Consider the following 15973-nt stretch of genomic DNA (forward strand, 5'->3'; position numbering starts at 1 on the left):
AGAGGCAGATACAGTGGCAGGGACAGTGACAGGGACAGGCATGCGGACAGAAGAGGGAGAGGGAGAGGTTGAGGGACAGGGAGAAGGCAAGGAGATGAGAGGAGAAGAGAGAGGAGAGAAGTTGTGCCTCATCCTCGTTTGTACAGGGAGAGAACCCTGTTAGATGGGATGAGTGATTAGGAGATTTAAGTCGCTATCGTTTGAGTTCAGCAGCAATCTTAGCTCTTTATGAAGAGATACGGGGAGATTTAGATTTTGTGACAGCCAGAGGTCGTGCAGTCCCTGGGCTTGTTAAAATGCTGTGCTCATTACATTATCTTGCTTCCGCGTCATTCCAGACAACTGTGGGCATAGTGGGCGGGGTCTCACAATCTACATTCTCGTGGGCCTTTACCCAGTTTCTATGTGCACTCAATAGACGCGCTAGGAATTATATTCATTTTCCTACAGAGCACACAGAGTGGCTGGAAGTCAGGAATGGCTTTTATACCATAGCCGGGATACCATGTGTGATGGGTGCAATCGATTGCACCCATGTTGCTTTGATCCCGCCTAGTCAGAGTGAGCATGCTTACCGCAACCGTAAGCACTACCATTCCCTGAATGTACAGGTGGTATGCGATGCCACGATGAAGATTATGCATGTGGTAGCCAAATTCCCTGGTTCCAGTCACGATTCCTCTATCCTGAGAGACTCATCAGTCTTCCATGCTTTCGAAGAAGGCAATTTTGGACCTGGTTGGCTGGTGGGTGAGTACATATTATGATGTGTTAACAAACAACTCTTGGTTTTCTAGGAAATGTTGTATGTAATAATTTTAACACAAATTGTTTCATATTTGTGCACGATGGATTATAGGTGACTCAGGATACGGAATTAGGCCGTGGCTGTTGACCCTGGTGGCAAACCCTCAATGTGAAGCAGAGGAGAGGTACAATGTTGCCCATATATCTACGCAATCCGTCATAGAGAGGACATTTGGGCTTCTCAAGACAAGATTTAGGTGTCTCGATAGAACTGGTGGGGCACTTCAATATAAGCCTGCTAAAGTGTCTGATATTATAATTGCATGTTGCATTTTGCACAATGTGGCACTCCGCAATAATGTACAAACAGACATACGTCAGGGTTTGGAGGAGGAGCATCCTGTCAATTTACCAGCTGACACTGACCAAACAGCCAGTGGTGTTGAGACACGTCTGAATGTCAAACACATTTTTTTCATGTAAGCAAATACATATATCTTCATAGTACTACATAGATGTATTCATTCTTTGTTATGATAAATACATTTGTCCAAATACCATTCACTTAGGAAACAGATGAATATGGTTCGCACACATTTCTGTTCTCTGCTGTGTGGACAATTGCATGTGGCATCGGTATGTCATTCATCAACAGGTTGTATTATACTTCTTACCAATAAAAGGTGTTGTGTGTACGTGAAGAAATAATGTGTACTAAATCTATATTTTATGTACATGCTCTTTTTGGTTATGCATACACAATAAACCTACTTCTGCTGCGGCCGAGTTTATTCGAGCATTTGCCCGTTCTGGGCCGCAGCAGTAAACTGGCGCGCGCCGGAGGGTGCCGGGCACGCGCCAAAGCCTCGGAGGAGAGGCCCGCCGATCGGGGCTTCCCCCTCTCCTCACCGGGTCCCCCGGAACGTCCCGCCGCCGTCCTCACATCCGCGCGACACCAGGGCTCCCTCGGGGAGCCCTGGGCATGCGTACAGGCGGCACAGGCACGCTGAGGGAGTGCGGCTCACAAGCCGGGACATATCCCGGCTTGCGGAATGAGCCGTACTCGAATAAAGTGTTCCGCCTGTGTATGTCCATAGTCAATAGCTAGTGCAGTATGGATACATACAATGTTTCTTTTGCAGTGTGACATGTGAGTCACAATGATGTATACACTATTGTGTATTTCAGATCATATTTGACGTATTCTAGATGTTGTTTCATATCACACACAAAATTGTCGATTCTGTGTGTTGCTTACCTCTATGAACATGTCATGACAATGATTTATATTCATTCATGTTTTCTTTTTCAAGGTATATCACTTCAATGACTGCTCATGGTATTTATTTCAATTCACATCTGTCATAAGATGTGCAAACCTCGATACAGGTATAGTTACAGGATGAATAAACAGAACGTAATGAAAAAGATGTGACAATTGAAACATGTCGTTTCTGTATTGTGTTGTGCTACACTTGGTGGTTATTGTGCAGTGTCTTTTAAAATCATTAGGGACATTACATAACATGTAATTTAGAAAACATAACAACATCCATTCATGGAATATAGGGGTGGGGGGAGAAAAGGGGATAAACCCTGCTCAGCTATTGATTATGGGAGGAGAACATCCATTGATGCACATGAGCGATGTTAACACTCAATGCATGTGTGTATGAAAAGACCCCAATTTTTTAAACATCATTAACATTGCAATGTATGTGATTAGTTGTTGTATCACTTCATCTTCATGTTCATTACTACATTGTCACATGTGTATGTATAAGTGAAAGATGTGTGTTGATTTGACGTACATGTAACGTGTCAAAATGTTAACACCATTCCAAACTATAGTTATTTGGATTCTCAACTTTTCCTAATTCATTCAACACAATGACAATGTTGTTAATATAATTTTTATTTCATTCACGTTAGTTATTCATAATGATCCTTTATAACTAATGTCAACATATGAACATAAATTAAGTGGACATTTGCATACGCACACATTTCAGCAACAGTGTGTGTGTGTATGTTGTACTTTTTGTGTGATGCATGTATTTCTACGTGAAATAATATAAACAAACATAATAATGTTGCTTTTATCATTGGCCTCACTTAGCTATGTATGTGTTGAACGTTTACTAATAACACTAAACTATAGTTAGTCGTGTGAATAAAATGTACACACAAATGTTCATGGTTTAATGATCTTTAACTAACATTCATTAGCTCATGCATGTTAGGATAGCACTACAACTTAGGTGAAAATATAAAATGCACACGACTAAACAGTTTCTATCACCTCCCTATTGTTATTGTGTACGTTCAGATACAATGTCTACGAGTTGTTATGTAGCATTAGCATTTACATTCTTTGACAAGTCACACGTGAGATTATAATATATAGTAGATTAATGTGTTTGCTGAGTGTTTGCTGAGTGATAATGTTGGTTGCATATATCACATGGCAATACATATAATGTTAGTAGAAAAGAACCAAAAAACAATATAAGTTCTAACTTCAGTGCTTATCAATATCATTATGTTAATTAAGTGCATAGTAAATATTTGCATTATAGGATCACATTATGTAGTGATTGTTAATCTGCGCAACAATCATTGAAAGCATTGTTACATATTTATTATAATAGTTGTTCGCTCGTCGTCACAATTATCTAATATAACGATTGGCTCATCTGAAATCCTACATTGGTCCCATGTATTCATCCGCGACATCTGTGAAATACAGCAAACACATGATGTTCAAAGATGGCACATTTATATATGTCTCAGCATGACAACGCTTAACACATCTCTATATGATTGTGGATATTCACGCATAAGTAACGTATATGTTTAAACTGCAAGGATAAAACTACAGATACAGAACTGTCTCATTTCTCGAATGGCGTTGCTGGCATTACTACTGATATGATTTTTTCCGGTGCCTGTATACATAATAATGTGCGCGCACAACGTCTGTTGCGCGCGCACGTCACGAATGTGTGTACTAAGTCTGAGTGCATGCGCAAAACGATGTGTACGCTGTGCGTTCAATACATGTCCCTCCATGGTGCTGCTAGCAGTACGCATATCATGGCTGGAAGTTAAGATATGGAAGCTAAACAAATTCACTTCTACACACGTACACTGGCGACACACTTTATTCGAGCTCGGCTAGTCCCACGAATTCGGGTATACCCGGGTGTATTGAGGTTTGTGACTGTTTTCTGCCCGAGTGCATTGAGGTATTTTCCAAGCAGGGATTGAAGCATTTTATTCCCGCTGGCTGCAATACTGCACAGTATATATATATATATATATACTGCATTACAATTCATGAATTTATGCCATCTGGTAGACACGCGAAGCATTGCAGCCTATTAAATCCTAATCATTATCATTTAACAGATCAGCCGCCCGTCAGCCAGGCATGAACCCAGGCTGGGAAGGCAAACGCAACGGGGCTTGTCAGAGGTGAGGAGCGGCGCATTCCAGGTATCTGCCAGGTACATACTGGGTATTTGCTCGAATAAAGTGTGTCGGTGCAGTACATATCTAAACTTTGTAAACGGACGTGTGCCCACGGAAAAAACGGACGATCAGCCAATGAGCAAACAAAAGACGTGTGACGTCATGTTAAGGCACCGTGAAATGCACGCAAACACCCCTCCCACTGAATTAACATTGGCCTCCAGTGCTGTGCAGGCACCGCCCCACCGACGTGCGCGCATGACACACTGCCCTGACCGTAACAATAAGCTATGGGCACAGCCAATACGGTTTCAGTGTGCACGTCGGTTGGGGGTGGGGCTTTCATCGGTAACATTTTTAAGGACGCCTTGGGACATGACCAGGTTCCCACGTCATATGTGGGCGACACTTTGTTTTTATATGTTGAATGCTAAACAATGAGGTGTGTGTGTTACAGTTAGTGTAACATGTTGAAATGATACTTTAAAAGCGATAAGAATCTAGGATTTAGGACTCCGTCACCAATGTGTACTAATGGTTCGTCATGTAGTATATTGTTATAGGAAATAATGTCTTTGTGCACGCTACATGTAAGCCTGTCTGCAATGTTAAGCTGTATCCACTCATTTGGCTAACAAATGGTGTATATTATTAATGTACACATATATAATTTGAGTAAAGGCATAACGAAATTTGTATTTACCATTCTTGTAGAAGTCAAAACTGATTTGGCTGCAACTGATCGCTGCAGGAAGGCACAACAGTATCATCCATGGTTGAGGCAACCATTGAATCCTGAATCACACACATCTCCATGAGGGCATCATATGGATCTGCAGTGGCTTCTTCAAACAAGACGTACGGAGGTACGTACAGTTGTTGGTTGTTTTCCCATCCACATTGGTATTGCCCATATAAGTTTGGATACATATCATAGTAGTTATGTCCATCTTGCATCTGGTCTGGCTGAATGGAGGGTGCAAGTAGATCAGCAGACGCGACAGTCGGTGCGGCTTCAGTGTCACTGGTATTAGGCAAAAATATGCTATTCAACAGAAGATATGTTCCATGTTCCATGGGAAGTTTAAATGATGGCGCAACATGCCAGCATCCATATCGTTGATCTAGCCGATCATGGACACGCTCAAAACATTCATTTGCGGATAAAGTGAATCGTACAGAAGTTTTTAAATTTCGTTGTATGTCAGGTTGTTGGTAGTATGGATATTTCTTTTGGATCAAGTCATAGATTTTGGCCACGTTTGCACTTTTCTCTGGCGTTGATTCGATTGCTTCATAAATCATAAATTTGTATGATTTACGTGGATGGCTGTACAATGTGGAAGCTTCTGCCATTTCTTCTCTCTTCAAGTGTACGTTGTATATAAGACACACAGATGTTCTTTTCATCTGTGTGTCTTATATAGTTTTCACTATCCCCTAGCACCATCAGGTCCTATTTAATTTATATACTGACTTTATTTGGGGTATATATTTTATTTTACCCTTATAGTTAGTTTTATTAAAGGGCTTGAATTAACCTTATATATTATGTGTTGAGCAACTTCTCCTTTTGTGTGTTCTATATATATATATATATAGATATATATATATATAATAATTTGTATTAACTTTGAATATGATTACAACAATGCCTTCTTACACACATCAATGGCTTTAGTTTAGCACTCTATATACAGTATATTAAATACCATATGTTACATGTTCCTATTTATGCTCTCAGTATACTACATGAAGCGAAAAAAGAGCTTTAATTAAATATAACGAAATGTGTTTGTGCAAATTATGAATGTTCGCCTTTGAATGCACTATCTTCCATGCAAGACCTGATGAGGCAGTAATGGCTTGTTTATAGATGTAACATAGATTATCACTAATTTATGTATATATATATATATATATATATATATATATATATATATATATATATATAGCAACTGTAAATATTACTGTATGCTCATTTGCATGTCTTAGACAGGTCTGCAACCCTGTCTTTCCCCATTATCGCCCAGCATACAGCGCATCCACTGCAGCAAGGGATTCTGGGAAATGACATGCAAATGAGCACTCAGTGCCACCTTTTGCCACCATATATATTAATTTTTACTTTTTGCAGGACAACTAGATATAAATATATATATATATATATATATAGATAGATAGATAGATAGATAGATAGATAGATAGATAGATAGATATAGAGAGAGAGACATATATACAGATATATATGTAGGTATGCTTATATTGGGAAGAAAGTATAAGTTGCAGTGGAAATATAGATAAGAACTGTAACCTACAACACGCCTAGTACAGTAACATTTGTCACCTGGTGGAAATGGAGCAGAATAAATTCCGATTTCTCTGTCCCCGGGCAAACCCTCCACGATGACAGGAAGAAATGTTTCCCGCATCTGCTCCTCCAATGGTGTTAAGATTAGAGATTGTGCTGGCGGCCCACCTCCAGTGCCAGAAGCAAGCATCCATTGTGCTTGTATTTTTTTCTTTAAGTTTGCCCTGATATCATCGAATCTCTTCCGACAATTCGCCCAGTCCATGACATGATTCCCACACGCAGACACAGCCAAGGTTATTTGATCCCACATTTCTTTTTTTGATGCTGAACTTGTCCGCCCTTGAAATACATACAAAATATATGACATTAATTATTATTATAAAAATGATCAGTTTCCTAAACTGCTACCTGTTCCAAGAGATACCAAACATGCTGGTTTAGGTGTAATATGTGTACCACATGAGCATTTACGTGTAAACATACAAATGTAAGGAAGCTTGCATGAATATTGTATGAACTTTGGCAACATTTTTAGACTGATTGTTATGGTCGTTCTAAAGCATGAATGAATATGTGTCTAACAATTAAGTTTAATTGATAGATATTATAGAATAATATTTTGATATTAAGACATCTCACATGACCTAGGATAACATGTCTTTGAAGAATCAATGCAAAGATAGACTTACCTAGTAAATGCCCATACAGACAGTCATAGTGCTCCAGAATCCCTGTGACAAGAACTGTGTTTTCCTCTTCATTGAACCGAGGATTACGTGGCCGCTTCACACGTTTCTTCCGAATACGTGCAGGCCCAGAGCTTGGCTGCTGCTGACTGGACTCTCCTTCTTCCAATGGAAGAGACTCCAAAAGCGGGCCACCAGCAACCACCCCACCACCAGACACCCCAGCAGCACCATCAACAGAGCCACCAGCAGCACTTGCACTCAAAGCAACACCACTCGCACTCCCAGCAACACCATTCGCACTTGCAGCAACAGCACTCCCCTGAATCCTACGTTCACTCAGACGCGTACTCACACGACTACCAGTACCACTCACACCAGCATCACTCTTCCCATGCCTTGAGGCCATACCTCTAGCACTAACAAAGAACAGAAAAGAAATTTAAAGACAATCGCACTGAACACTTACAAAGTGAAAACAAGACAAAGATGTAAACAAAACAACACAGGACAAACCTCTCACAATACACCACAACTGTCTCAGTCAATATGAAATATGTAAATTGGCCAGCTCTGTATGTCTCTCTCTCTCTCTCCCAACAACACAGGGAATGAATAAAAATACACGCTGCCTTTAAATGGGCCGCTCAATCCAAAACATGCTTGCTTCGGCAGATTCAGAAAGAAGTTTAATTGGGGAACCTAACACCACCTCACCATGCACGCCGATACACTTGTGTGTGATCGGCAAATCATCGGCAGAGTGGGAGCAAATGTTTTCGGCTTGATTCGGAAAGGATTCAGCACTTATTGCATACGGAGAGGAAAAATCGGCAGAATCATGCCGATAAGGTACCCTTGGCGATTGCACTTTTTCGGCGCTTACTGATAGAACCCTTGGTTCTAAAACCTCATGTTGGCTACAAACAATATGACCTGATACCAAATTACCAATCGGATCTCTCTGATAGGGACCATCAACATACTGTACAAAAAAAATCCGGATTGCTCAATGGGATATCCCGCAGATCAATCTGTCACATACTAAGAAGAAGGTTTACTGAGATAAAATTATGGGGTCCTCCATCAAATAGGGCAGACATTAGAGAAACAGGATTCAAGGTGGGACACCTTTGGAGAGAAAATGGTCAGCAGTTATAAAATATGTCACATATTTTACTCAACTTGCATTAAAAAAAATGTTGAGTTTTTGGACTTCAGAAATAAAGCGGCAAGGAAATTTCTGTACAACCCATATAATAGTTTTGAATACCACCCGTTTGTGCCAAGAAGGAAGCAGGAAGTCTAAACAAAAATAACATTGGACGTGGAAGCACAGAAGGCAAGACTTTCTATAATGGGCCTTCATCCCAAAACCTGTCCCTGTCCCTGGGCGTTCAATACATGTCCCTCCATGGTGCTGCTAGCAGTACGCATATCATGGCTGGAAGTTATGATATGGAAGCTAAACAAATACAGCAGACTCCTCCAATGTGTAAAAGGGGAGACCTTTCCAATTGCCAGCATCTCAGCACAAATGTGTTTCACTTCATACTGTATCTATGTAATGCAATTAGTTGTTTAGTTCATTCGAACTTTAATCTTTCTAAAAGATATACTGTACAAATTCTAAAAACAAATAATTATTCCTAGGGAATAAAATAAATATAAATTTAAATTGTAGTTAGATACGGAATCACTGTAGAAGTTTAAAAGTACCATATTCAGGTTTTTTATGGTACTTTTAAACTTCTACAGTGATTCAGTATCTAACTTCATTCAGTACAACTCATTTTTAATTAATAGCATAGTATCAGGAGTGACCTTGACACTATTCTAGGCATACAGCCAGCAATCTGGGCGTGCCGCCAGTTGTCCTTAGTTGTAAAAAAAAAAATAATAACTTTTCTTTTAAAATGTTGTATTCTAAATGTATAATGACTGATTTCTTTAAACAGCAAAGTAAATTACTTAATTTAAGATTTATCTCAAGAGGCTCATACCATAGATCATTCAAATATTATAACATAGACCCAAGAAAACCAACCAAAACCTTTGCTAATGTCCGGTAAAAATATACTGGTGAGGTATACAGTACCACCATTAAATACAAATACAAATCAATACTGGGAAACAGAGTGCAAAAGATCTCACAAATAATATTCCATACCCCTAATAAGTATTTAATATACTACTGTATGTTGTTCCGTTCGAAAAGTATCAGGAAAACAGTTCAAAAAAACAAACACAGACACAGTCTTTGCACCACTGCAAAACTTGGAAACATATTCTTTTAAACATTACAATTTGTGTACTTAAAATATTATACTACATAGTAGGCTTGTGTTGATCTGGACTACTGCAATCCTAAATCATTAGATGCTATAGAGTGAAAAACCATACATTTCACTCCACGACATGTAATGCTTATTTCTTGTTTTTAACATTTAAATTGGATGCTCTGTCCAAAAGGAAAAAAAAACATTTGAAATTTTGAGTGCCTCGGAGGTTAAATGGAGCTCTGCCCATTGCCTAGTGCAGTCTGAAGGTTACCATGGCAGCCCAAGGAGCTATCAAACAAAAAAGAAGGAATCAAGAACATGCAACTTGGGATGCCCCTAATCCGAGGGGACATGAATAAAAGGCAATGAAAGCATGGGTGCCACAGGCAGGACACCTAGTCAGGGTACTGGCAGGAATGACAAAAGGGGGAAGCCATACACACCAAAAAGGATGCAAAAGTGTTAATGCAAAAAAGTCATTTAATGACTAAAAAACAGTCACAAAGATCCAAAATCTACTCGCATACCGGCAAATCATGCCTGCTTGCCAGGTAGAATTAAGGTACTACCGATAGCCCCGGACCCCAAACTTCTGCAAACAAATTAATTGCACTTACCCAAATATCTCACCTAAAACTTACACTCAGCAAGTTTCATGAGTCTGGGACAAAGGGAACATAAAAAGCAGAAAATCAGGGACACTTTAACCTTTCATGTCAAGATACCTGGCCCTGGCTTATGGTGCATGGTAGCTGCCAGGGACCCACGGGACTCAAGGGCACCCAGTGGGCTTAACCTTAATTATGTATAGCCTGTTTACCCTTGCCCATCACAATGAGGTAAAACAGTGTACCTGGGAGCTTTGAGCAGCTTCATAACCAAACATACCCTAATAATTCTGAACCAGAATAAATGAAATTGAAATGTATTTATCAGTTACACACAAACAGAAAACATCCAAGGGGATATTCCCTTAACTTCTGTAGCACGGAAAACAGACATAAGACATTCAGAAATTACACTCCTCTCATACACAGCCAAAAAAACAATTTCTGTGTAGGTTTTGGAGGGTTGCTGCAGTCTGTGCTATGCTGCTGCAAGCTGAATTGATTATTTCTGTTATCCCTCACATACTAACTACTCAACCTGGAATGAGGTGGACATTGAAGGGAAGGAAGAATGTCGGTCTGGTTAAGGGAGCCTATCGCCTGGCCAGTACAATGAGGGCACTTATTTCTCCAGTAACCGGGCCGATTACAAAAATGGCAAAGACCAAGTGGCTTTCCCACATTGCCATTTCCTGACCTTTGCACAGAACGCTCCTATGCCCTGTCCCTGAAACCAGTGCTTGTTAGCTCGTAGTGGGAATCTAGGATAGAGAATTACTTTTTCTTCAGTCCCCTTTAATTGTATATTTAATTTATCTAGGAAATCCTTCAGCCTCTCGGGTAGGATATAAGGTATACCTGATATTCTGTACACCTTTTTGATGCTTCATAGTACCAGTTATAGTACGCTTCCCATTGATTTTGGATTGTTTTTCGCCTCTGTTTTTCAGGCGGTCTCGCAAATGAAGGATCTTTCCCTAATCGAAAAAACCCTCATCTGGAAATTGCAAATTTGGATCATCGCGCATAATTATATTCCATTTTTTTGTAAGAACTTGCAAATTTCTGGATGGTAATTTGTATACATATAATGAGCCGGCGTTCCTTTAGAAGGGACTAAAACTAACTTTGACCCTCAAACGGGGCTTGCACACACGGAAAGGCTTACTACGATGTTCAGATCCATGTTACAGTTTCCTCAAAGGCTCAACAACATAAAATTCATGGCACCGAGATTCGACAGTATCAGATCTGACTTGTCACTGTGGGGAAGGGAGAAGTATATAACTAATGCTCCTGACTCCAAGACGTTGATTAGCCTGGAGATACCAAGCTTACTCTTAATCACATGGATCCGCAGATCATACTGCCACAAACACACAGGGATTACTGAAAGTCTGAAGGTTTCACCATACACCCTTGCTTTCGCCTTCTTATAAATAAGAAACTGGAGTGGCTGCATATGGCTATACCCTTAATTCCATAATAATTTATTGCAAACAAGTTTTTTAAACACGTTTGAAGATTTACACCTAGGTATTTACCCCTGAGAATCCTCAACCAGGGTTCCTGGAAAATTCCCCCCTAATACACACAACAAGGTATTTTCCCCCAGGTGAATCTTCAAACCTAGGTTCCTGGAAAGGGAGGTCCCAACCAGTTTTACTCAAAAGTTGCCTGACAGGCTGTTCAATTGGTTCACAAATTGGACGGCGTCAACAAATGTGAATGCATCATATCAGCATTCCCTTAACCCTTCACCCAAAGAAATAGATTTCAATAGATCTCTTACCTTACGTTTGTGGCCTTCAGCATTTTGGCAAAAGACCTGCTGATACTCCTGGACTCCTAACAAAGTTGTAGCCATCCGAGTCTGAAATATTACATTGTAATGTAGTTTCCTCCAGGCTATCTTTCCATGAACATATTTGTTCATTCTTTTTCTGATAGTTGAGTCATGAACACTCACATTAGCCAAGGCCAGAGTGGCCTGCAAATCCTTGGATGTTACTCTGGGGCTTTTTGTGACTTCCTGGATAATTTGCTAGCTTGTTTTTGGAGAGATTTTGGTAGGATGACTGCTCCTGGGTAGAGTGACTGTGGTCTTGAACTTTCTCCCTTTGTAGACTATCTGTCTGACAATGGATTGGTGGAGAAGAAGAAACCCACAATTGCACTTTATGGGGACAACATTAGGTGGGACAAAATATAAACCCAAGCTAGTAGCCTAAAGTGCCAAAAGACGCAAAACAAAAAAAGTCTTTTGGCACTTTAGGCTACTAGCTTGGGTTTATATTTTGTCCCACCTAATGTTGTCCCCATAGAGTGCAATTGTGGGTTTCTTTTTCTAGTTAGGATTCTCATCCTGACTAGTTTTCTGTGCTAATGTATATTTGTTCCCTATGCAAATGGGTTTTTATGTTATTAGAAGTAACTATGCAGAGCGATAAGCATTTCTCATGTTTGTACCAATGGATCGGTGGAGCCCTGAATCCTTAGAAATAGGTTTGCAACCCTTTCTGGACTAAAGAGCATCAATAACTGCTTTTCTGAGGTCCTCAGAGATTTCTGTAGACCGTCGCATGATGTGATTCCATACACCTGTATGATGATGACCAAACTCACAAAGTTTCCGATCTTTAAATAGGATGGGGCCTCCCAAACATAGTCCTGAAGATTTACTTAATTATTTAACCACGTAAATCTAATCATGCCCCATAATTTCACTGATTAAACCAGGGTTTCACTTACTTTTTCAAGTACCATGTATATATATATATTCCATGTATACATGGAAATAAACAGTGCTCAGATATGTGCTAGAAGGGTCTACTACTAGTTGATATGGAAACACACCTAGGTAAGGGAGGATAGATGAATATAAAATTAATGTGGCAATTAGCATGAAGGAGTGTGTTCAACTGGGGAGATCTTCCTGGAATAACCAATACCAATGCACATGTGTAAAAATGATTTGGGATTCCAATTAGACCAGCCAGGACCAATTTTGAACAGCTGTGTTCTAGAGCCACGGACACACGGGGACTCACCTCTAGATTATACCGGGAAGTGATCTGCCCAAGTAGACCTGACGCCGACAAACTGAACTACATGACTAAATGGGAGACAGACCTAGGGGAGACTTTAGAGGACAAAGACTGGGAGTGGGTCCTACAGGCGGCAGCCAAAAGCTCCATATGCTCTACGTTAAAAGAGAACGCATATAAGGTCATGATGCGCTGGTATCATACCCCATTACGTTTATCCAAATTTGTCGGCGGTTATTCCTCGCTCTGTCCAAAACAGTGCAGGGAAACAGCAGACCTAGTCCACATGCTGTGGTCCTGCCATAAGGTACTTCCGATTTGGAAGAGCATTAGATCATGGGCACAAAAAAGTATCCTCGATTTAGAGGTCCCCCTGGACCCGTGGCTGTTCTTACTGTGCAGGCGGGCACAGGGGTTGTCGAAAACGGCACACAAACTAGTGGCACATATGGCCACAGCCACACAGTGCGAGATCGCAGCATTGTGGATACAGCAAGATCTTCCAGTCATCTCTAAAATTCGAAACAGATTGTGGCAAGTATGCCAGATGGAACAGTTGACTAGCTGGGTCAATGACTCTGGCCGAAATTTCTTAAAAGTATGGGAGCCATGGCTTACCCAATCCGACATCCCCGGGGTAGATGCCAGCACGATTTTGCTATAATAAACACAAGTGCGTTCTCTGGTGACGGAGCGGAACATACTATAACATAGGCACGTGACAGGTAGGATCCCCCCCCGAATATTCAAAATAGAACCAAGAGGTGGAGTCGTCAGGGGCCACAAAGAAGGGCGCATTACGGACCGACAGCAGATCTTCCACTACCAAAGAGCAGGGTGGCAGTCCATTCACTTCCACCCTCCCCCCTCCTCTCCTTTTCCCCCCTTGTTGTTTTTTCCTCTGTTGTCTAGTCTTCGGTCCAGTGAGTCAGGTTTGTCTAGTCTTGTGAGTGTATGTTGTTAGTCCCTCGTTGCTCTTGAGTGATTTTACCCTCGATAGTGAGAGTGAAAAGGGTAAACCTCGGGGGGTTTCAAATTGTTTACAATGGGATGTGGCATAATGTTTTTGTTGTGAAACCCAATAAAAATTTTGAAGTTGAAAAAAAAAAGGATTTGGGAAAAGAGTACACTCCTAGTGCATCTATATATGTAACAATTTATTAAAAATTGGACAACCTATGTCCACTAATAAAAAAAATTAAAAATACATTTAATCAAAAAGAGATATCAGTAAGACACCAATTACAGCAGTGATCTCCACAATGGGAAGAGGAGATTGTATATAGCCTAGAGGTTTCAATAGTCTCAGGGGCTGAGATGGAAGTCAGTGTGAATTACTGGCAGAAACCAGCACTGTATGGTATTTATCAACCAGAGTCCCGTGAAACTTCTGTGTGGTCAATGGAGATGTAATGGTTCAATAGATAAAGGTAGATCCAATTTGCTAATCCATGGTGCAGAGAAACCGGCCCTCCTACTCCTGAATCGGGGAAGCCAAGTATGCTGATTCAGGAATAATGTCAGCAACGTGCCTGTCAGCTGAAACCTCCGCAATGGAATGGGTTAGATTTGGGAACCCGGATGTATACTTGCAATCTGCTAGCACCGATGTAATGTGAGCCAGAATTCCTTGCCGGTAAATGTATACACAATTGTGTAGCAATGCCGTGAATCTCTGTGGGGTTAGTAACCGGTGTATGCTAAATGTAGAATATCAGGGCTGAATTATTGTAGCGAGGTGTCCTGGTCCTTTTCCCCAGGGGGAGTGTCAGCTGTGACGCTGACTTGATCAAGGGTATGCCATTTGGGGGGTGGGGGGGAGTGAACTATTTAAGTCAGGCTCAGAACAACTGGATAGGTTAATATATATATCCCCTTGGCTTCTAATCTGCCCTGCCTAACACGCAAGCCCCGGTACCAGTGCAGGCAGTGTTAGTGTTAAATCTACACCCTGCTGTAGTAAGCAGCTTCCTTGAGTGACCTGGGGGTGTGGCCTGAGGCCTAAGTGCCGCCCACCCAGGGCTGAGACCTGAAGCCCTGCCCCTGGTAACAGTGGGGAGTGCAAGTTGGGAATTCCCAGTTGGGAGTTGTCAGTTAGCCAGTTCTATCCTCTCTCCTCAAGGGAGTGGGTCGTTGTTCTATCCCCTCCCGCAGGGAAGTGGGAGCTGTTACCCCTTACTCCACAAGGGAGTAGGGGAGCAAAGGAATAGATGTTTAGGGCCTCAAGCCCTGGGGGTTGATTCCAGGGATCAGATGAAATGCATTGTTGATTGTGTATGGCTGTACTCAATAAAGATCAGTTGCTGTTTTTACACTCCTGCCTGTGACTGCAATTTATCAGGGGGTGTGCAAGATGGTTTCCTGCAGGAACTGCCCTCAGCTCTGCTGGGGCCTGCTAGAAATGGAGGCGCTGCACCCAGAAAGATCTGAGAATATCCTGAAAGCCTGTCCTGTCTTCCCCTCTACCATCGGCGGACACTCAGCAATCTTGTAAGCCTCACAGAGAGTACAGGTAACAGTGAAATCTCCCAGCGGTTGGGGGAACACCTATTACATTTAAATATATACATTTAAAAAAGTTTGTGAATGCCAAAAAATAATTATGGAAATGTCATAGTTTTTCCATGATAACCTTCTTGAATAAAAACCAGCCTTTTTAAAAAAAAAATCCAATAGGGTTTAGAGCCGAGGTGGGCAACACTGTAGCCATTCGCCACATGTGTCGAATTGGCAGGCAAAGTGTGGCGAATTTCTCCTGCACTAGCACATATATACAGAGCATTTCCCTCCCTTCCCCCTCCCAGATCTCAGGTCT

The sequence above is a fragment of the Ascaphus truei genome, chromosome 3 (assembly GCF_040206685.1).
Source record: "Ascaphus truei isolate aAscTru1 chromosome 3, aAscTru1.hap1, whole genome shotgun sequence".
Lineage (NCBI taxonomy): Eukaryota > Metazoa > Chordata > Amphibia > Anura > Ascaphidae > Ascaphus > Ascaphus truei.